The following is a 25,685-nucleotide window of genomic DNA, read 5'->3' on the forward strand; positions in this document are numbered from 1 at the left end:
GCTTCAGGGTTTGTTTGGGGGCGGAGCTCCATACATGAGAACTATTCTCCAAAGAAGGTATGATCTGAGCTTTATAAAGCATCAAAAGTTGCTGAGGTATTTACAGTTTTCTGGTTCGGAACAGTGTTCCAAGCTTTTGAGAAGCATCCTTTGCAATTCCAGCGACATGATTGTGCCAAGACATATTGGTGTCCATTTTAACCCCAAGAAACTTATTGAAGCAGAAAGCGGAATTGTCTGACCTGACATGATTATATCCGGTTCGCAGACATTTATCTTTTAGGAGAAAACCGATGCCTGGGTTTTTGTGGCATTGAATTGAACCTGGTTAGTTTCACCCCAATTCGAAATTACTTCTAGATCCTCATTAAGATATTCAACCTCCTGCTTCCGGTGAAGATGTGCATCCGCAGCTGATGTTCTGGAATCCAAATCTGGAATCAAAATGTGCTGTCGTCAGCAATAAGTCTTTAATATACAATAAAAATAGGATTGGAGACAATATGGATCTCTGGGGAACACCAGCGTTGATGGTGAAAGTATTCGAGAGATATCCATCGACGGCCACTTGCGGCGGAACGTTCTTTCAGGAAGCTTAAGAGCCAGGCACGAAAATGATCCGACAAGTCATAGCATCGAAGTTTGGCCAGTAAACCCTCATTTCACACACGGTCAAAGGCCTTAGAGATATCAAGCGTAACAGCTCTTGACTCTCCATGTTTCTCGATTGCGCTATTCCAAAAATGGTTGACATACGATCTGTTGATCTTTGTTTTCGAAAGCCATATTGATGATGGCTCAAGATGTTGTAGCCTTCCAAATATTTGTATAAGTACTTTGATCAGCCCAAAAGTAGGAGTGGTTGTATTGGGCTAGTTACATGTAGTTAGAAAAAGTTTGATTAGTATGAAACAAATTGAAATTAAATATTGATTCATTTCTGAGGTAATTACTGCCTGAAATGAATGTATTTTTGTGATAACAAATGAATGGGTTTCTGCAGTTTTTTGGAATGTGATTTCTGATAACGGCAGATGACTCAATTTCATAGGATGATTTGTTGTATTATTTAACTAAAATCATTTACATTCATGATCAGGAGTTTATGAATTATCTTGTGATTCATGCATGATGTTTTACATAGGTCGAACTGGAAGAACATTCATAGCACGTATAATAGAATATCAGAAACAGTTTTCAGATGGAAAAATTAAGTCAACGTATGCTACTCACCTCTTCACAGAGGGGCATTTACAGTAGAAAGATATGAAATTCGACCATCTGGAAAGTATGGTACAGAAATTTCCATTAGGTATCTAATGGACGATCAATTTGAGTTGCTTCTCGTTACTAAATACTAAATATTCTCCTTACTAAATATGTTCTTACCAGTTATACTTTCTCGCCCTAGAATAATTAAAATGTAATATTTGTAAATTTATTGACTTGTTTTTCACATAACTCTCACCATTGACTGAGTATTTTCACCTTTTGTACCTGTATATACCTGTTTTCATTATTTAATGAATTTATTTTATCCACAGGTAATTAAAACTGGATTATTAATAATCTAATCGGACTGTAGATCATAGTGATTGTTTTTAGAATACGAAATTCTCCACTCCAACTCTAAGTTAACCAAATCTTGCTCGAAAAAGTTATTGTATAGCGTAACACGTGATGCAGTTTTGTGAGCCTTTCACAGTGAAAATTAAAAATGATCTCATTCGCAAGTTTTAATATTAAGTTCCAACAGGTATCGGTCAGTTCCATTCAAGAATTGGCTTTTGTCCATCTCTGAAAATGCCATCAAATTCGTTCAAGCAGTGAAGTCGATTGTTTTGCTGATTATGAATAACTCTGAATTACTTCATTCTGGTGTATGTATATAAGACACTATACAGTGTGTGTCAACATTGGATTTCCATTAGAAATTTCAGATAAAGAAGTGAAGTCAACAAAAATGCTCAGGATAAAAGTTTTATATATCAAGGCATTGAAGCGTCGTGGGTCAAAGCTATGTTTTTATGAAATGAATTATATTTATTGCCTTTAAAATTACTTTCAGGAAATATAGGAAATATAGGCCCAAAAGTTATTTAAAAAAGAAATGTAAGTTTTCATCCCTAGCCATTTTTATTGCAAACTCATTCAACACATTTGTTAAGAACGTATTTTGAAACAGTTTTTTATTGTCGACTGATAATTTGACTATTTCTTTGCTATCAGTAGATGAACATTTTTAAAAATTTTTTGAAGTAGAACACAGAATATTTCATTCAACAATTTTTTAAGGGGGTGTTTAATAATTGTAACTATCTTTTCGTGCCCTGTAACAGTCCTTATGTTATCAAAATTGAGTTTTCTGAATGAACTGTTATTATAAAAATGTTTTTCCTTCATACTGCTGAAAGGATTGGGCACCACCCGCTATCTCGAATTTTTTCACTATGAAATTTCATTTTCGATGTTTTTGAAATTATTTTTATTATGAATTTGAAATCGATAGGTAGGTATATATTCACCTGTGCAACCACATAATTTAAAAATAGCTTATCAAGAAGGAATTACATCTTGAATGGAATATTGAATATTGAATTTGAGAAAATCAAGAAATAATTGTTGAGTTTAAATTATACAAGTACTTTTTCTTCTAAACACTGCAGCTTTGTATGTAGTTAATTTGGGCATTAGAAGACTAAAATATTACCAAAAGAAATATCAACGTCCTGATAATTACCGAAATAGACTCCAAATCAATCAAAAAGACATATGAAAAATTTTTAGTCGGTAATCAAAAACTAAGTCGTTCTGTACGTAATTTATTCAACTTGCAACGAAACTGGAATTTTCGAAATATACTCTAAAGTGAATTCAAACAACACACTTTTAACAATAGTATAATTTTCAAACCTTTAGGATATTGTGTACTTCAGAATGTACATACGGCCATTTTCAAGAGAAATAAAAATAAATAAATTCTGAAACAAATTGCCTTTGCGTGAGACCATACATCTGCCATTTCGCGTGCGGGACGCATCGCCTTCCATTTGTTGCTAAACCAAATAATAGCGAGGGATATACCCACAACGGGTCCAATGCGTGCCGTATTCTTGAAATATGTAATAAAATAAAATTTTAGTGTTTGTCTCTATATGCTCCTTCCAGAATTTTGTCCTTTATGAACCTATATGGTTATGGATGGAAGCAGTTTCCAGATGACAACTATCTCAATTTGAAACTTGAGCATTAATTTTTTCACCGGCTGTGTCTAATTGCTAAAATGGGAGAAGTAAGAGCCCTTTGATGAAAATAAGTTAACGGCTAGTGGAAAAATGGTTGAACTCAAAGCTGATAATAATAATAGGTTTTCTAGATATGGAACGGGCAGGCTCTACCCAGTTTTCATCAAAATTGGTTTGAATGTTTTCAAGATATGAACTAATAAGTTCTGGTTTATTGATAAGAACAGGTGCAGTGTTAAAGAGAAAGCACTCCAAAACCTTGGCTGGATACCACGTTTTGTTGATCGGTATACCCTCTTGTTTCTGTCTAGCTTGTTGGGATGCTTATAAATTTCAATAGCCTCCCTATTACGTCGTGCTTGGCATTGCGTCGAATTAGACAGGATACCACTGGTAATTTCAAATTATATCTATCTGACACCGGATCACTTTGAAAATTCAATGGAGAGCATATTCGGACATTCTCTACCCTACTAAAATATGTTCGATAATATGATGTTGCCACTTCCATTAGAAAGTAGTAGAAACTTTGATTATTCAAATGGAACATCCTGTATATATTATTTTTGAAATCTACAATAATTCTACAGTAATTCAATTTATTTCGAAAATGTCACTTCCTCGCTTTGGTGTTCAAAATGATGCGGCAATTGACAAAATCATTGAAGAAAATACACCAAAAAATACTGTCAATAGTAAAAAATACACTTGGAAAATATTTATGGAGTTTTGTGACGCCAGAAAATATGAATTGGATGGAAATCGTACTCTCGAAGAGCTTGCATTAATACTCAAGGATTGGGCGATTAATATGAGAAAAAAGGATAGCACAGAGTTTAAGGAGGCTACTGTTAAAACCGTATGGAATATAACAAGCAAATTATTACAAGAAAAGTATTACAAGGAGTATAATATCATGCTAGACCCCTTTAAAAGTGTTGCATTCAAACAAGCGCGGAATGCACGCGACGCAGCACGAAGAAATTTACAAACAGATCCCACTAAACGCAAAACAAGCTCAGTACCATTAACTTCAAATGAAATGAGTAAAATTATAAACTTTTGGGATGAAAATACCCCTATAGGACTCCTACGCAAATTTTATCACATAGCAGCGGTGGAATTGGCTTGGAGAGGTGGTGAAGGTGCTGCTTGCTTAGTTGATTATTTTCATATCGAAAAGGACAACAATGGATCTCCAACTAATAGGATAGAATATAATCCAATTTTCAGTAAAACCTGCCAAGGGGGTTCAAAGAACTGCGCCTCTAGCAAATGGTTAGTTCAAAATAGTGATAACAATGCTTGTCCTGTCAGATTATTCATTAAATTATTATCAAAACGAGGCACAAATATCAAGACAAATAGACCAAATCGTCACTGGAAGACAGGAAGCGATAACTGGTATGACAATATGCCTCTGGGTAGAAATATAATCAACGGATGGACGAAATCTTCTGCTGAAGCAATTGGCTTGGATACGAAACAGAGGAAAATAACCAATCACTCTAATAGAGCAACTGCAGTCAGTCAACTAGCTAAGAGTGGGGTTCAAGAACAGCAATTGTTGAAAATTACTGGGCACAATAATGGAAATTCCATAAAACCTTATTTGAATATTGATCAGGAACATCATAACCAAATAATCAATAGTATGCGTGGAAACACCTATGCAGTAACCGAGACAAATACAGCAAGATCAACGAAATATCATTATACGAATTGTTCTTTTAATAACTGTGTGTTCAATAAATAATTTTGTTCGAATTGCAAAAAATTTTCTCACCGAATATCCCTCGAACATTGATAAATAACTCATAATTTTATCAGAACTTCCTCAAGCACGTTATTTTAGGTAACATCCCTCCGCCTTCGGCGTCGGGATGTTACCAAATAACGTGCTTTCGAAAACTGTGATAAAATTATTTCGTTAGTTATCAATGTCCTTGGGATATTATAGCTGAAAATGTCCCTTCAGAATGGTATTAACATTCGGTATTTTGTAAGCAGGCCATGATTATCTACTATTTGACAGCAACATTGTGACATTCTCTTAATAATAATGACATTTTTGTCACTTTAGAAGTTTCAAATACTTCCAAAACAATGCAACAAAACTATTCAAACGATGTTCTTAGGAATTTGTTTATTATTTTTGTACAGTGTGATAAAATTATCAGTGGGACATGTAGAAAGTTCAAGGAAAGGTATCTATTGCAAATGAACCTCAAGAAATGTATACAAATCCAGAACGATTTCAATAAATTTCAATTCTGAAGGCAACCAGATTGATAAGAAGTGCTGAAGAAGATTTGGGTATGAAATATTCATCGGTGCAAAGAATCTTACGAAGACATAAAATACATGATATACATGATAATACATGAAAAGACATAAATTCATCAGAAATCAAGTAATGAAGCCTTAAGACCCTCAACGGAGAGTTGAATTTTGTGAAATGTTGATTCGCGTTCAAGAAGATTCATTTTTTTAAATGAAATTATTTGGACTGATGAATTGAAATTTTCGAGAGGAGGAATTTTCAGAAAATTGTCGTTGTTGGTCCAGTGAAAATTTTTACGTCACAAAAGAATCCGGATTTCAAGAAAAATTTACTTTTAATGCCTTCTGTATATTAATGGACAACAAATTGAGGTGAGCGATATATAACACCCAGAATTTATCTGAATATTTTGGAGAATAGAGAGCTTTGTCGATAATTTGCCACTCGAAGAATATCGAAAATGTTGATACCATCTAGACATTTTCACTAATGAATGCTCATAAATCCGAAACTTGACTAGTTGGGTATACACGTGATAAACATAGAAAGAAAGCAAATTTCAAGTTTTCTGGATATCCCAAACAGACAAAATTAATTTCAACTGCAGTTGATTCAGTAGGATGTACCACTGCGCCACCTGCAGACAAAGTCCGCAAACAACTCCACAAACACATTCTCCGGGGTGGGAGTCAGAACAATAAACATATTTCAGAGAGGTGCATATGATATGTTCAAGTTCAGGTGAAAACACCTTACCCTTGCCGCTCATGTGAACCTATGATTTTGTAGGTATGTGTGGCAGATACGCAGATACCCGACGGAAAAACAACAACTGACAGCTAATGATGTGCAGTAAGCTGAAGTTATTCAGATGGTTCCAGTGGCGTAGCGTGGGTATCGACTGCCCGGGCGAAAGACAATTTTGCCGCTTTCTCAATCAGGTATTTCAATTTAATGTATACTATACATATAATATAATTCTATATAATTCTTTTCGGCAAAAATACTCATCATTAGTTTGCATTATATAAGTTACATTTTAAATAAAAAAGTTTATTTGATTTACAATCACGTTTATCAATACAAAAATTCTTACTTCAACCATTAATATAACAGGTACATAGGTATTATTTATTCGACATGATTAACAAATTAGCGATTTGAATATAAAACGAAAATCAGTTTTTAATTAGAACTAGGATGATACTATTAAGTTATATTTATATCTTTTTGAAGAATAATATAGGTAGGTACTTGTTAGAATTAAAAACAAAATCTTTGGTTTTAATTAAAAATTCAGACGTCTACTTTTTTTGAGAGCAAAATCTTTTATTGCACCATCAATGTATATAGCATCACACACCTCTTGTTCAATAGACAAGATAGCCAAATTTGTTAACTGATAAACTCGACATTGGTGAAATCAATTGGTTTATAAACCATTCCCGATGCACAATTTTTTTTGGAAATCATAGTTTTTCTGACCCTAGTTGGGAGGGGGAAACAGGTAAACTCGATGGTTTTCAATATTTTAACATCTTCGTAAGTGTTACATTTAGTTAAGTAACATCATAACGATAATTTATAAATGTATTTAAGATGGTCTATTTTCATTTAAATTAATTATATTCTGCTTAAAGTAATTCAATACCCAAGAAATGAATTAACAAAGTCGAGAACAAGGCAAAAATCACAGTTACGATACAGTGTGAACTAAACAACTGAAGATCTGGGAATAAAACTTTCTTTGAATTGTCAAAGCATCGCGTACTTTCTTAAAGGGGTGTAATAAACAATATTGAACTTAATAAATATGTAATAGAAGTCATTCCCGCTGATTATAAGTTATAAACAATCCAAGCACAAAATAAAATTTGGGAAATCCCCGCAAGTCAGTATAGACGGTGTTACCATTCGCTACAAAATATCATTCAAAGAAAGGGGATTTCCCGAATTCGTCACAGAATAAGAATAATTAAAAATTCCGTGATATTTTCAATCGATCGAAATGGTTCAAATATTTACAAAATATGTTTTATTATTCACTGTGAAATTTTGCCGCCCCCTAAAAAGTGACCCCGAGGCGAGCCGCACCCCTTGCCTAAGCTACGCCACTGGACGGTTCACTCCGTCTGAAAAGACCGTTTCGATACTGGCGAGGAGCAAGTACTCCGAAACCAGTTTATCGGTAGTCAGTCCGACCAAATGAAATTAATTTTAGCTTATTTTCTTTCCGTCGGAATGAGGTTGGAGACAAATGTATCTCATATAGCCACTTGGAAATGGATTCACTTTCAATTCAATTTAAAAACATTTCGACATATGATAAAATAATTAAGCACGTGATTTATTTGTGATTATAAATGAAATCGAATCCTTTACAATGTAAAAACTTTGGTTGAATGAATTCGATCTGCAAATACCATTTTGTATTGTAATGAGCTTCTCGATGAATTATTCATATTCGGACGTGCATGTGGAAAACTGAATCATGCGAACTGCCTTCTATGTAGTGAATAATTATCATAAACTAGAGATAGGGTTTATTATTTCGATTAACATTAAGAATTTTTGATGCAATGTCTCAATTCTAAGTGATATGAAATGAGTAAAAATGTATATGATGAGAACTGTTCTGAAGGTGGAATTTTCCTATATTATTCATATATCATAATATATTACACAATACCTCCATTATCTGAATCTATGTAATGCAGTATACTTAAAACACCATGTATATGTTATTTACTGTTAGTTCAAACGGCGCGCGCACCTGAATACCGAGTCTAGGTCGCTCCTCTCACTGTACATGCTCCTGCCACTCAGCAGTTTCAATAAGGTTGTTTTTGCAAACAAACCGTAGTTTCCATTAAACATTATTTTTCTGTCGAATAATTATCGTAACTCAGTCCATATCAAAAAAAATCCTTGTAACCCTTTTTTCGATATAACAGCAAAAGTATTGATGAAACAAAAAAGTGGAAACTTTCGTTTTCAGTATATGCTCTTAACAAAGAAGGCACTCACATTATTACAATCGAAGATAAAATAATACTCGATGAAACTCAAAATTACTATCCAAGACTATATAGAGAGGCAATGGAAATTTAAAAAACAGGTATACTGTCAATGGAAAAGAAGAGGCAATGAACATTAATAAACAAAAAAAACTAATTAATACAGTTTATTGTATGATTTCCACTATAAAGGGATTTACAAAAACCGCGACACGCGTTTCGCTATACAATAGCTTCGGGTGATAACTGGACATTATCGACAACCATCTTCAGTTCAGACACGTTGGAGCCTAGCTCCCTTACCCTTGCGGCTGATTTTTGTTAGGACAAATAGGTTCATGACTGAGGGGTGGTGGCGATATGAAAATCCTCAGTCATCAATACCGCCCTTTACGATATACCTCTACCTGGCTGGGGTGGGTTGGAAGAATAGTTGTTCGTCCATTAACGGGGGACATGAGGGCCTCATTCGACAGACTGTCGAGGCCTTCTATATCGGGAGGGGTCGTCTACAGTATAATCAATAGTTTCCCTAACTAACGGGTTTTAGTGAGTTTCTGCATAATCAAAAACTCGCCGATTCCTCGACTGAAAGGACTGCTTGATGAAAGGCAGCTGCAAATCTCTGCGGATGGATTGATTCCACACGAACCACGGATCATTCACCGTATTAGCTTATTTTGTAATCTCTCCAGAATTGAAATGTTAGACGGGGCCGCTTGTCCCCAGACGCCTGAAGCATACATGCTGACAGGCTTGAAGATCGTAATTTTATTCTTTAGGCTCAGTTTGGATCGTCTCTTGATCAGACGGTACAGACTTTTGATCCGACCCTCGATCTTTGCTTTCACGGTTGTGATGTGCGGGTTCCAGGTGAGCCTACGGTCTACTAGAAGACCGAGGTACTTTACCCACGCTTGCCAGTCAATCTCTCTTCCAAAGATACTCACTTTTATGGTCGGAGAAGATATTCTTCTCATGGTTATCGCCTGAGTATTTTTCGGGTTCACTCGGATCTTCCATTCGAGGTACCAGCGCTCGAGGTCGTCCAATGCACGTTGCATGTAGACGATCCCGAGCTCCCGACTCATGGAAGATGAGAGGAGAGTCGTGTCATCGGCGTAGAGGGATATCTTCACGCGGCCTTCGAAGGCCTTCGACGCCTTCGAGATGTCTAAAAAAACGTCACGAAATAAGTTTGATCTACTTATGTCATCGATGACATCGTAATGACATTCATTCACTTATTTGAGTAAATCCTAGCCAGAAGGAATCTTGTTCATATTGCAAGGGTTATATTTTTAGGAGTGAATAATTTTTCGGGAAAGAAAGTTTTTGGCTTTCTACTACTCCATCTTGAAAAAAAATCGTAATTGATGAATGAATTGTATGGTTTGTTCTTGTAATATTGTCTAGATTGGTACTGAAGTACCCTAAGGCAAGTGTCTTATGGCGAAACATCGATATCTACCAGTGAGGATGACAGTGTTCCAACTAAGTGAAATTTTACCATTCATTTAGTATATTGTGTGGAAATTCTGTGAATGATTTATTTCCATAACGAATGTTTGGAATACAAACTGAGTAGAGAGAAGTGTTTTTGTATAATTCAGTATTCATATGAAAGTATTTGTTTCGAAAGAATTTTTCTTTCGTGTAATTCAATGTTCATATGGAAGTAACTGTTTTAGGTGGGCTTTTTCTTCCAGTTTGTGTCTGAAAGTTACTTCTTTGCATGATCTACACACGTATATATACAGCTACTACTTTTAAAATTGATTGCTTCCTTCCTTTCTTTAAAAGATTCCCACATTTTTTCATTTTTTTGTCTCAAAATGGAGTAGTAGAAAGTCAAAAACTTTCTTTTCTATAAGTATAATTCTTTGAAATCCTGTATAGTATGTTCTTGTAAATGAAATATTCCGGTATCCTTGCAGGACAGATATTTCTAGAGTGCATGAAATTGTGGAACATTAAAATACGAAATTTGATGTCTCGTTTCAGTGAAAAGTGCGACAATAAAAATAGAGTGTGCGATTCACGACCGGGAAGGTGAATAAAAGTCATGCTGTGTTCGTTGGAAGTCGTAAAAATTAAATATTTGCTGCACATGTCTAAGGTAGGTATCCGATTTTTCAGAAGTTTCTTGAGAGTTTCTACGTTTTGAAGAAGATGAATTGAACGAAACATCAAGTCGTTACCTGATTGTATTTATATATATATATATATATATATATATATATATATATATATATATATATATATATATATTATATATATATATATATATATATATATATATATATATATATATAAAACATTTCAGTTGATAGATCTTGTGTTTACAAGAAAACTATCAAACAAAATCACCACGGCAGCTATAGCAACCTGCTTGACATCCGGGTCCAGGAAATTATACAAATATGAAAGTTATTGAGTGTCTTGATATACGAACATAAGTTAATATGGGACATGACACTCAAGAAAGTGGCAAACCATAGACACGTGTTTCGTGTCTGAAACCACAAATGTGCGGTTGGCTCCTGCTGATGGCTCCGTGCATTTGTATTTCTATCTTTTGGTAACCAAGTGTTGTCCATCCATACACTTGGCTGCACCATACTGATGATGGGCCAAAAGCCCGAAACACGTGTCTATGGTTTGCCACTTTCTTGAGTGCCATGTCCGATATTAACTTCTGTTCCTATATCAAGACACTCAATAACTTTCATATTTGTCTAAATTCCTGGACCCGGATGTCACGCAGGTAGCTATAGCTGTCTCCGTGGTGATTTTGATAGTTTTCTGGTAAACACAAGATCCATCAACTGAAACCACAAATGTGCGGTTGGCTCCTGCTGGTGGCTCCGTGCATTTGTATTTCTATCTTTTGGTAACCAAGTGTTGTCCATTCTTACACTTGGTTGCAGCATACTGATGATGGGCCCAAAGCCCGAAACACGTGTCAATGGTTTGCCACTTTCTTGAGTGCCATGTCCGATATTAACTTCTGTTCCTATATCCAGACACTCAATAACTTACATATTTGTCTAATTTCCTGGACCCGAATGTCACGCAGGTAGCTATAGCTGTCTCCGTGGTGATTTTGATAGTTTTCTGGTAAACACAAGATCCATCAACTGAAACCACAAATGTGCGGTTGGCTCCTGCTGGTGGCTCCGTGCATTTGTATTTCTATCTTTTGTTAACCAAGTGTTGTCCATTCTTACACTTGGCTGCAGCATACTGATGATGGGCCCAAAGCCCGAAACACGTGTGTCTATGGTTTGCCACTTTCTTGAGTGCCATATATATATATATATATATATATATATATATATATATATATATAGATATATATCTTATGTGACAACTTAAGAGGAAAACATTGAACCCCAAATGATATAATTTTATAAACCAACTTACTTACATAACTATGTGCTTTTAGTGCCTGGTGAAATTTTGAATTGATGAATATATTGAAAAAGAATATGAAATAAAAAAAAACGTATGTGGTTCCAAAAATATCTATAAAATAGTAAAATATTGTAAAATTGTATTATATTTTGGTGTATGGACCGATAAATTAATATCAATTTGCAACAAGTTCTCAAGACAAAAAAATATGAATAATTCAAATATTTTACTGATACAACAATCATCCATTGAAATCTTACATATTCATTGTTATTGGCTTATATCATTTGAAAGAAATATAAAACGTTTCTTTCTTGAACCTTAACATGCCTTCGAATAAAGAAGTTCTGGCCCTCAGGGAACAACCACTATAAAGAATGTTCTAATATTTTCCAAACACTTTCACGAAGTAGGGTGATAGGAAAGCCATTCTCATGTTTTTGCAAATTTTATTAGTCGATAAAATTTGAGAATTCCATCCGTATTCGGTAACGATATCGATAACACGATGTAAAACTTCAGATGACCGTAAAAGTTCCAAGGAAGAGGAAAATGCCAACATAAAAATGAGGGAAACTTTCTAAAACTCCTCGTAATTAAGTCGAAGCTTAATATTGATATTGAAGTAACTTGTGGTGCGGTTGTATGGCTGGATTGCTTTCTTATTCAGAATAAAATAATTGTATTCGTTTCTGACAGACGCAGAGAACTAGTTTTTGTTTTTTGAGTGAGAATATGTGACTAAAAGAGAAATACAATCGAATAAACGAAAGGGAAAGATGAGAGAATGAAATTAACATTAAACGATTTAACATTAATCACTCTATGAACAAAAAAATGTGAACCGTCACGGGACGCCTGGCAGATGTGAAACATTTTGTGTAAGTGATATGCATGAAAGAACATATTACGACAGGAACTAAGATGGCATAATGTGAAAATAAAAAAATACGAATTTTTTCCAGAAAATGATGACATTGAATACAAAAATTAAAATTTCAAAAATCCACTTCAAATTGTGACAACTCAACTCTTTCAATCAGTGACTTCGGTAATAGTTATATTCGCTGTTGTCTCTGACGGTATTAGTGTGACGATTGGTCGATGATAACTGAAGTAAGTTACAAAAGTATTGAATATAACATTATTAAGATAATATTTTTCTTTCTCCATAACACAAAGAACCGACCAATTGAGTTTGTGGCAATGCTTGGATTCGTTCACAAAAGAAGAAACTTTGGATGGAAATGAAAAACCGGCGTGTTCGAAATGCAAGGAAAGGAGAAAATTCTCAAATTCAGTGAACACTGAATTATACAGTTTGTATTCCAAACATTCGTTATGGAATAAAATCAGATATCATTCACGGCAGTTCTACTTTAAATGAATGGTAACAAATTGCACCTACATGGAACACTGTCATCCTCACTGGTAGACATCGATGTTTCGTCGTAAGACACTTTCTTAGGGCTCTTCAGTACCAATCTGGATAACATTATAGAAAATACACACAATTCATTAATGAATTACGATTTTCAATGTCACGGAATGAGTTTGATATACTTATGTCATCGATGAACTCGTAATGACATTCTTTCATCTATTTGATTAAATCCCAGCCAAGAGGAATCTTATTTGAATTGAAGGGGTTATATTTTTAGAAGTGATCAATTTGCATCTGAAAGTTGCTCCTTTGCATGATCTACACATCCATGTATAGAGTTACTTATTTTCAAATTGATTACTTCCTTGCTTTCTTTGGAAGATTCCCACATTATTTTGTATAAAATTGGAGTAGCAAAAAGCCAAAAACTTTCTTTCCAAAAATTAATCACTCCTAAAAAATAATCCCTTCGTTTATTTTTCTCTGATACAGTCTCAACTTTAGTACGGGATACTAGGTTGGGGAGGTATAAATGACTCTTCTGTCTCAAAATCATAATTGGCATCTACCAAAATGAAATTAAAGTTGATCCTATCGAACATGTTCATGGTACTCGGAGCAGAGAAGAAAAACTTTCAGTGCCAAAATGTGAAAAAAGCGTGGGGCAACGTAGTATTGAATTTTTGAGTCCAAACTCATATAAAGAAATGGTTACGACACACGGAGCGATATTACACGATGTAGATAACAATAAATTACAAAGAATCACTCCCGATTACTGAATAAACTCAACAGTTTGTGATATTTTTTTCATCATTACTTGTATTTTTATACTATATTATTATGTATTATGTTGATTTCATTTCCATTTAACTTTTTCAATATTTTGTATCAATATTTTATTATTTATTCGTTCAACTTCTACATTTACATTTTTATAGTGTCGTTTTTATTCGCATTTTATATTCTATAATTACGTTTTCATCTACAAGATAAAGTTCAACATATACTTTAAATATATTAGATAACTTTTGGTCTATTCTTGAGAATTGGTTCATGTGTCTTATTCAATTTTGCTGTATTTAACCAGCATCACCTAACCAGTAAATCTGTTTACTTCTCATGTTATTTCTTCACACGTTACATCAACATCTGCAAATATACAAGTTTTAAAAAATTCTACACATCATCATGTACAAGCTGTACCCGATTCAGCTTCAGTGATTAGTATTTATGGTAATTTTCTTCGAATAAACATATCTATCTATCTATAACAAACAATTTTTGTAGAACCCCGAAGACCAACTTGATAACAGACCTTACAGAAAGTTATACTAACATTTTCAGATTTTTCAGCAACCTTATATATGAAGAAGATGCTAGTTGAATTGAAATAGTGAAATACTTTCTCCATAATAGTATTTTTACACAAAAAAGGTCGAATTTGCAGTTTGCAGGCAAATTAATGAAAAACGTAATTATTCTCTAGACAGACGCATTAACTAACTACGCTATCGTTAAACAAATTTTGGTTTCTCTCTCGTTAGAATTCGGCGATAGGAACAAGTAAATGGATCAACACCATTATTAATTATGATATTCTTCGATTAGAGCAGCGCTCAAGCCACCATAGATGCAAATGTGCAGCCGGATGCACTCTTCTAATTGAATATGGTTTGTTAATTATATCGGGAGGAAATGCGTTCACCACTTCGGTTGAGTGCTAATTTTCATTCGAATGAGATTAGGTTGGTATGTGGAACGGAGGAAATGCAAGGAAATCGTGTTAGAACATTCTATTGTCTGAACGTGACTGGTGCATTCTCCGGCTTACTGAGTTTCTTGCAGATTTCGTAAACTTTTTTTTGGTGAATCATCCAACAATTATTCGAAGCACGGAATAAAAAAAACAGTGTGGAACAAATAACCGTATTAAGACGATAATGAGCAGGATGTGCTTGGCCTCCGTGTCTTCTTAATTGCGTAGATCTTAAAAAATGTCAACAAGTCAAAGTAACGTGAAATCTTTAGAGAATGAAAAATGCTGTAAACACTGTAAAAAAAGTTACAAACTCGGTAGACTGCTAAAATTGTGCATCACCACCACTCCATCCAAGCTGTGCAAATCAGGCAAATGCAGTGAATTGCAAAGGAGAAATAGTATGCTATGATACAAGTACTAAAAGTGAGGTTATGCTTACCAAAACATTTGAAAAAATAAACACAAATTTAACTCTAGATGAAGCGAACCTAAAAAGTATCCTAAGTAAAATGCTCCAAGAGTTTTTTGAGGCCATAAGGAAACACCTAGAAGAGGAAATACAAGAACTGAAGAAATCGGTGGAGTATATGTCAGACATTTCACAGTCAGAAAAAAATCACTGATGAGGTATTAATGAAACTAAAATCAATTACAAAAAAAAATGATGAACTAAACCAACATATACTACACTTAGAAAATAAACTTAATTGGTAGCATTAGAAGGAAAAAGAAAAAAATCTAATATTGTATGGAGTCCCAGGACAGCAGAACAAAGACACCAACAAATCACGATGGATATTGCAAATACAATGGGTGTATCAGTGAGTGGAGAAGATATTGAAACCAGTTTTAGAGTGAATAAAAAAGATAGTGCACCAATACTAGTTAAATTCCGACAGACATATTTACTTCAATGACGACATATCCTTGTAAACTCAAATGCTCTTCAAAAAAGTAAGAGATCTTAGAACCGAAAAAAACTACAAAGCTGCGTACTGCATTCGAGGTGAAATATTTCTGAAAAAATGTGATACAGATAATCCAAAAAGGATACACTCTGAGAACGACTTGCAAAATTACTGAAACAAATACCAATAAAAGTGACAAAGAAAAAAAAGTGTCAAAATGGCAACTATAAATAAGATGAACATACTATACATAAATATAAGAAGCTTAAGGAACGAACTGGAAGACCTGGAAAGCCTAATTAACACAACACAGAAACAAATCCACTCAGTAGTTCTAACAGAAACATGGATATATGAAAATAGAACCCAATACTTCAACATCCCAAACTTTGAAGCGATACATACATGTCGAAATACAAGAGGTGGAGGCACAGCTATATATGTACATCAGGAAATAACTTATAGTGGAGAAAACTCGAACATGCAATACTGTGAAACAACAAAAATAACGCTTAAAGAGACTGGATTCAAGATCATAATATCATATCAGCTCATCGACCACCATCAAAAAATGTTCAAGATTTCATCACTGAATTGGATGGAAGGTTTGGATAGAATCAGGAAAAAAATATTATCATAGGTGACATGAATATAAGCAGGTAATTTTAAGTAATGGTTTCGAAATACAAAACCAAATTGCCCTAGAGGGAGCTACTCGTATAGGTCTGACAAAAAATTCAATCATAGACCATGTCCTCATAAAGAAAAAAATACAATGTAGCATCAATATGAAGGAAACTTGTCTCTCAGATCATAACATTATGGAAATCACAATAGATGATCCAAGTGCTATCAAACTAAGCTTGGTAAAAATAGAAAGATTTCGAGTTTAGTACAAAAAATTCAAAGAGAATGTTAGAATCCGACTAAATAATGGGAAAATAAAAAACTTTGAAGAAATCATAAAAATTATTGTAGAGGAAAAAAAAATGCTGCACAGAAACAACAATACTGAAGGTAAAAAAAAGAAATGAATGGATAACATCGGAGTTTTTAGACAAAATCATGGAGAGAGACAAAGTATATAAAAAACTAAAAGGATCGCCCAACCCCCAACACCAACAAAGGTTTAATCAATTGAAAAATTAGGTTAATACAATGAGACAGTACCTGAAAAGGAATTGGATTGAAAAACAAATGAACAAAGCAGGAAGCAATTCAAAAAGATATGGCAAGTCATCAATAATGTCATACATAATATCAATAGAACAAAAAGGAAAACTAGTATATACAGAATAACATTAGAAGATGGAACCTCTATTACAAATGAGCTCAAAGTTGTTGATGAATTCTCTAAGTATTACTCCGAGGTAGAAGAAAAGACCACGGAAAATATACAGGATACGGATTTGATCTTCATAGAACAGGAAAACAATAAATCCATATTTCTCCAGCCTATTGATAAAAAAGAAATTTCAAAAATTCACTCTCTGAAAAATGCTTCAGCACCAGAATATGATGGTATAACTAAGGAGGACTTGCTGCATATTATTGATGAAATCAGTGATTACCTAGTATAGCTAATAGATGACATTATGGAAAAAGGATACTTTCCGCCGGAAATTAAAATAGCTAAAGTGATACCTATATATAAAAATGGAAAACATGATAGGCTAAATAACTACAGGCCCATATCACTGTTAAGATTCTTTTCTAAAATAGTGAATAAAGTGTTGGAAATCAGAATAGTGAGATTTATTAATGAAACTTTCTGCTTTGACTCATATCAATATGGCTTTGAAGAAAAAAAAAGTACTCTGAGTGCAACAGCAGACTTATTGCACTATATCGCTTATGAAATGAATGAACACGAATATATAATAACGGTATTTGTAGATCTTAGAAAATAATTTGATACTGTGAATGTAGATAAGATCATGAACAAACTGTTTAATATGGGATTCAGAGGTGTTGCTTATAAACTGCTAAAAACGTACCTAACAGAGAGAAAATTATACATAAAATTAGAAAACAATCAAAATGATGAGTATAATATAAGATGGTCAATAAAATGAAATGAATCAATTTGAATTAAATTGAATCAAATCAAATAAATTAAATTTCGTAGATATTACAGTTTGTCATACTCGATTAAAATTATCATCGTATAACTCTGCGTAAGTTATAAGGTCTCAAAGAAAGCAAGTCTCTCAAGTCTTCTTAAGAGCGCTAAGGCATTTATGGTTCTTATAGCTTGAGGAAGGTGATCGAACATTTTGATATCATTGTAAATGATCATTTACATTTAAAGCACTGATTTGGAAATGCCGTGAAGAATCAAGGAAACTGGCGATCAGAAATAAATTAACTGCATACTGAGTGCCAAGATCCTCAGATATCGCAAGAAATGAAAAAGCTGATGGCATACATTCAGTGAGGGATCTGTACAGACTAGTACTGGAAACAAGATTGGTGAAGTGGGAGTCATAAAAAAGATGACTGAACAGTAACAAAGTATATTTTTTACCTAAAGAAAGATTGGTTGGGTAACAGGATCAAGTTTTTCGTAAAAAACAATTGTTTTTGGCGAAGTTTCGAATTTAATTAAATTCTTCTTCAGGGCTCTGTAACAATGAATTTTCATAAACATATCTCCCACAAAACTTATACGATTATTATCGTTTCAATTCTACAAGAAATAATGAGTTCTTAATTAAAAAACTCAACGAAAAATACTTTCTTCGTGTTCATAGTATTGATATTTTGAAAACCATCAGTCATATTAGATACATATCAAAAAAGAATAAAAAACATTGCAACAGACAAACTTCCAAGACAACACCACCACAAAACGACATGAAACAAACGAATGGCTTTATCTGTGATTCTGATAGGGCGGTGTTTGTTTTTCAATCAATGACAGAAGAAAAAAGAATGGAAAAAGGGTAAATTATTTTGGTATTTCACCTATCAAATTGAAATATTCAGTATTGAGGCTATCGATATCTCTTCTAGTATTAACACTATCGCATTTGATGATATGTATCATTTCGCTCAAAAGTCTTCTGGATAAACATGGTTGAACATTTCGAATAGTTGGATGTCTTTTGGATAAATATGGTTGAACATCTAGAGCGAAATGATACATATCCTCAAATGCGACAGTGTTAACACTAGAAGAGATGTCGTAGCTTCAATACTGCATATTTCAATTTGATAAGTAAAATACCTAAAAAATTTACCCTTTTTTCATTCTTTTCTTTCTGTCATTGATTAAAAAACAGACACCACCTTATCAGAATCACAATTAAAGTCATTCGTTGGTTTCATGTCTCGGAAGTATATCTGTTGCAATGATATATTTTTTTAAATATATATCTAATGTGTTTGATGGTTTTCGAAATAGTAATATTATCAACATGAAGGAACCACTTTTCGGTGAGTAATTTAATTGAGAACTCCTTATTTCTTGTAGAATTGAAACGATAATAATCGTATAAGTACAATCGTATAAGGGAGATATGTTTATGAAAATTCATTGTTACAGAGTCCTGAAGAAGAATTTAAATAGATTCGAAACATCGTTAGGAAAACAATTGTTTTTTTTACGAAAAAATTGATCTTGTTACCCAACTAACTCTTCTTCGGAAAGATTATTGGATCACTAAACTAGTTAATTGAATATATTTTTTTTATACATCTAGAGTTTTATATACATCTAGGGTCTTCGAATGAGTGACATCAAATTAGTGTCTATAATTTATAATATTAGCTATCGTGATGAGTAAAACTTGGAATCTCATGTGTGAAATGAATCTATTAAAAACCCTTCTCGGTAACCATCAGGATGTAAATAAAACTCATTTCCTAACTTGGTTAGCGGAACGAGCGTCAAGGGACTGCATTTTTGTTCTGGTGGGGAATAAGTGATTTCAATAGATCAGTTATCGTGTTACTTTTGAAATCCTTCAACTCTCAAAAGCGCCCTGTTATCATGTATAGACCTTGACAATTCCAAGGATTCCTCATTGATTCTATGGCTACTTTCTAAAGCATCTTAGGCGACACTAGACGTTTCTGGTCTATGAAACCGAATATGTGAAACACATTTTTGGAACGCCTTATTACAGTTTGCTTTCGGGTTGCCCATCACTTGTTGAAGTATACGAGCGGTTTTGAAAACAACGAAGGAAATCCTATTACAAGCAGCCATTCGTTTAATCACTTGCGAAATAATTATTGGTAGAAACGAGGGGTAATATAGATATGGTTAGTCATTAGACATTAACATATGAATTAGGATACAACAAACTTACAGGACTACTAGCAACTCATTTGATGAAAATAATGAAATGATACTCATTCAATGACCTTCATTACTGAAGGTAATAGTTCGTCTAGATGTAAATGAAAAGATTCACCTTGAACTTTCATTTCAGTTTCAGTCCCAAACAAATTCGTTGGATTCATGTGATGATTGTCAGATCAATATGATCACTCATGGTGCAATTGCCTGGTGGCCGAAGGCTTTACAGAAAATGGTCCAGGCGAAGCTCTCTGGCCTACAGTGGTGCCATCAGTACCACATCGTCAGCGGCCATGTAGATCCTTCTAGATCTACCTCCTCTCCACATTTTTCTGGAGAGAGAGGCTAGATGGACTATATAGACTTGTGCACATTGCCAATTGCACAAATCAATTACAATTACAATTAGTTACAGCATTCTGGAAATGATCTCTGACTTCATACCTCCAACTGTCAAATACGAACTGCCTCCGAACTGTTTCCGAGTAGAAAGGAATGGATCCTTCGGGAGAAGGAATACTAAGAGCAGATAGTTGTTGGTTCACAGATGGATCAAAAACACCTTCCGGTTTTGGTGCAGGTGCAGTTGCAAACCCAGTCGTGGACCAGAATCTATCAGTGGCATCGCTTCAGGCTTTACCAAACAAAGATGGAACACCTGGATGGCAAGAAGATTTATGGACTTCTGGCAGAATCTACTAGGATTAGCTCACACCAAAGCGTTTATTTACCCTTCGAAGCTTGATACCAAACAGTTGTTGGACTACAGCAGGGATGAACTACGATGTCTAACAGGTCACTGTCATTTTAATCATCATATGCAGAGACTCGGACTGTCAGAAGACAGTGTGTTTCGCTTGTTTGGAAAATGATGAAACAGCAGAGCACATAGTTTGTGCCTGCCTGAGGACCGAATCAGGTTTTTAGAGTTCGGCAGAGCCGTAGTCTTAGCATCTGATCTGAAAGATCACTCACCATACATACTAATCGGCTTCGTAAAGAAGCTGGGTTTATTTAGTCGAGTGTGAATAGGTGTGAGCCACAATAAACGAGTAGCGGTGGAGGGTCGAATAGACACACTCACTTTGAACCTGACCTAATATAACCTAATCTCATGATAATACCAACTTGTTTAGAGTTTGCATTCTGATGTTGAAAAAGTGTTTCCATCTCGATTACGTACATTCTCAATCATTACACTAATTTAAATCAGCCCCACTGCAGCCTTCTTCATCTTCGTTTTGCTGATAATCCATCTATTGGCTACTCTCTGCTGGGAATATATCTGAAAAACTTTTACATTTCTATCTGAAAATTTGAAGTCCGTACCGTCTTTTAACAATAAAGAGCGATTTTGTGTCGGTTGAAGCGAAAAGACCCGGGCCAATGTTTCAAGAATGAAAACCAATATATTGCCGAAAAAATTTTGCAATTATTTTGTTGAATAATGTTGAGAAGTTGGAATGAACATTGCGTCCAAAAGGTAGCAACCATGAAATCAGTGAATTTCTTGCTCAGGTAATCAATACATGAGAGCTGAAGAAAAATCAAAAATGTTATAGTTTTGTCCCATTTTTGAGTGTGCATATGTGTAGTTTTTGGCAAACAGTGTTATCTCCACCAATTCACCCTACTTTTGGTAACCCTATAAAATGGCAAATTTATTATACCTCTAATGGGGGTAGAAGTTCTGCTCTTGCTCACCAAACAAAACGGAGGGTAAGTTGGCTACAAGGTACGAGGTCTCACAAAAATGTGTCCTCAACGTTTGGAATGAAATTGGGTGTTTTGGAAAATCAGGTGGGTACTTGCAGGAAAAAATTAAAACACTAATTTTTTGTAACGGGTATATAAATTAAATTTCTTTCGAGTGTTTTAATCAGATGGATTAGTGATTTTTTTGAACAATCTGTAGTAATAGAACAAACCCTTACTTTCGCATTCACCAGTCAGATATTCTATTACGATTTTGCTATATTCTTATGGATGAGGGGCATAATAAAACGAAGAGAATGAGCACTTAAGATAAGCACTTCACTAATTTCAAGTAAGTGATACAGTCGTCATCTTGAAAGTTTCATCTGTCAATTTCACTTCAAAGTAAAATATTCATGCATTAATTTTATTATCCCAAATTTCAATTTTTTGAGTTGACCCGTTCAAAAAATAAAAGGGGGCGGACATAAAAGTATACTTTTACCCGTATTAGGAATCACACGTTCAAAAGTAAGACCTCGTTAATCCTTAGCTCGCACAAGTTTCGACTTCTGAGGGTTGTCGTTCGTAGGGGTGCAACAGTTGATTAACGAAAAAACAGAACAGAAAACATAAAATTAAATATTTTTTGAATGCGGTGAGGGTGAAAAAGTTTTATCAGTTTTTTTCCACGAAAAATTACTAAAAGATATAGGTATACTACAATGAATTAGCTCATAATTTTATATGGAATTAAAAAAATCGACATAAATATTTCAATCATGAAACCTTTATCTTCCTGAAGCGGTATCAGATACGAATATGTTTGTAATAAAGTTTATCAACAAACTATAAAGATAGGTTATGTAGATAACCCATAAAGTAGTTGAAAAAGGATCAAAATATTTTCTTTAACGATGTCATGCTACCCGTCTTCTCGTTCCTAATCCGACGGGAGTTTTATTACACTTCATAAAACTTCACAACTTCGCCGTCAAGAAAATGATGACATACATAAAATTAAACGACAACGATCCGCTATCGATATATCAGCTTCCTAATTGCTAGGGAGTATATTGGGAAACAGTAAATATCGTACAAGTTGGATATGTTTTTCATGAATGGTCAGTGGTGTACGTACCCATATGTAATATAAAGTTGATGAAGATGTTTATATATTCACGCGTTTTTGTAAAACGTTTAGAAAATCTCACGATGAAGTGTTTGTTGAATACGTTATGGATTTTCATCAAGTATCGACCGATTCCATCACATATCTTAAGGTGCTTGATTTTTTTGAAATACTTTTGAAGTTTTCACTTTGGTGATGCTTGTTAAAATACACTATATCTAAGAAAATAGAATTGAAACTTTTTATGTTGTTTACCACTTTTATTTGTAACTAACGTTACTGCAGTTTTGTTATATAAGGACATTTTCAAACTTATACTTACATGATTTAGGCAGACATCGAAAGATGTTGAAACTTCAAAGGAAGTGATATGGTTTACTTTGGCTTGATCTAATATGTCTAAAATGTGGGGCTTACAGTCACACCAAAATATTGTTTCAGAAAAATAAGAAGAATTATTCACAAAAATATGCCAAAAAAGAGAGGTATGTGGACTGAAGATCAAATGAGAGAAGCTTTTAAAATGGAATGTCAGCAGCAAAAAAATTCAAATTTCCCCGTCGAACATTGCGAAGTCATGTAATTAGTGAAAAGTCGGAGAAGAAAATTGGACGGCCTTCATTTTTATCACCGGGGGAAGAATCTGAATTATGCAGACGGATTTTTAGGCTAGCCGACGTTGGAATGCTTATTACCTCAAAAGTAATCAGACGATCTGTTCACGAATATTGTCAGAAATCACAGAAAGCACTACAATTGAAATTTTATCGGTTGTGTCATTGTCAGCAAAATTTGATAAACGAAATAATATGAAGTAACTTAGTTTGGAATTGTTTTATGATTCGTATATATCTTAAAATTTCGGTTTCTTTGTGTTGTTTTCAATGTATATTTTTCAATTTCATCAACAAACTACCTTTCTTATTTCAATTCAATTTTTCGAGTTGAAATTTTGTTTTATTTGTTATTCAAATATCTGTTCCAACTCTGTCATAGAATTTTCCATTAATTTTTAAAATATATTTGACTCTATGCATGGTCTATGTTCCATCAATGTGATACTCTGATTGGATAATTCACACCATCTGTCTTGCTGGTAGTGAGAATAATCTATCTGTTTCATTATTTTCCAAACAGAGGCGACACACACTGTCTTTCGACAGTCCGAGTCTCTGCATATGATGATTCAAATGACAGTGACCTGTATGAAGGCTTGTTAGACATCGTAGTTCATACCTAGTGTAGTCCAACAACTGTTTGGTATCAAGCTTCGAAGGGTGAATAAACGCCTTGGAGTGAGCCAATACTGGAAGATTCTGCCAGAAGTCCATAAATCTTCTTGCCATCCAGGTGTTGACTTGTGTATGAGGTTGGATTTTTCCAATATCTCTGCACACAATTCAATATCGTGAATTTCCGCTTGACATACAGTCGCACAGGTTCCTAGGCACGTAGCTATCTCTATCCTGGATCTGCAACTGAAAACACCTGCACGAATTGGAAGGTGTTTTTGATCCATCTGTGAACCAACAACTATCTGCTCTTAATATTTACTTCTCCCGGAGGATCCAGTCCTCTCTACTCGGGAACAGTACTTTATAACTGCAGCATTAGAAACTGCAACAATGAAACAAAATGAAGTGGTCATTTTTGTGCGAATATGAGGCACTAGAGCAGAATTCATCGACACAAAAATATTATAAGGACTCAGTACAATGACTGTCATCAGAATATGAAAAAGTTAAGTAATATCTAAAGTCTACATTTCCTAACGTGATCCATCTAGTTGCCAATGTATATTTCCATAAATTTTTCTTCGAAAAGAAGTGTGCTTTTGCGCTACTAACCCCCCCCCAAGATAATATCCAAATTCAATCTGAAATGAAAACTCTGATAAAACCAAACAACATACACCGGTGCATATGTAGGTATTGCACAAGAGCTGATGGAGAATAATTGCAAAACAAGCACCGCTCACGAGTAACTGAACTGCAAGACTATTCTCAAAGCGTGGAGTATATTGTCGAGTTCATTTCCTGATGAAGCTAACTAGATAACTCATGCTGGAAGTTCATGAGTCATTGAAAGTAAAAGTGTTAAAAATTTGAAGTTTCGTTTGACTGGTGGCAATCTGTTCGATTGTGAAAGATATGGTAAACTAGTGCAATGCCAACTGCAAATCAGTATTATTGCTGTTACGAAAGTTTTGTATTCGATGTTGATATGCTTGAAATTCAATTAGAATTGGATTTGTTGAAGTAATGTTTTAAAGTCCAAGCAACCGCCCCGGCTATTCTCAAAAGATAGACATATGCTATCGCGGATTCAAAGCAATATGAATTGAATTACTTGGTTATATCTCACGGATACCAATTCACACAAATGTCTTTTGATACTTCATACAGACAGACAGACAGATAAAACTATTATTTTTAACGGTTACATTTTAAATTGTTCGCAATGACTGGTTGCTGTTCAATGTATGTAGAGTTTCCATATGCAGGGGTAATTCTCCGTTTATGCTTCTTTATGATA

At 34.3% G+C, this 25,685-nt stretch overlaps 1 protein-coding gene across 2 annotated transcripts in view; it reads right to left on the reverse strand.

Annotated features, from left to right (window-relative positions):
• Schip1 (Schwannomin interacting protein 1) overlaps nt 1-25,685 on the reverse strand; it is a 279,853-nt gene that overhangs the window by 102,788 nt on the left and 151,380 nt on the right. The window lies entirely within an intron of this gene.

The sequence above is a fragment of the Leptinotarsa decemlineata genome, unplaced genomic scaffold, assembly GCF_025532065.1.
Source record: "Leptinotarsa decemlineata unplaced genomic scaffold, Ldec_3_MD MMD2_tig00000505_RagTag_RagTag, whole genome shotgun sequence".
Taxonomy (NCBI): domain Eukaryota; kingdom Metazoa; phylum Arthropoda; class Insecta; order Coleoptera; family Chrysomelidae; genus Leptinotarsa; species Leptinotarsa decemlineata.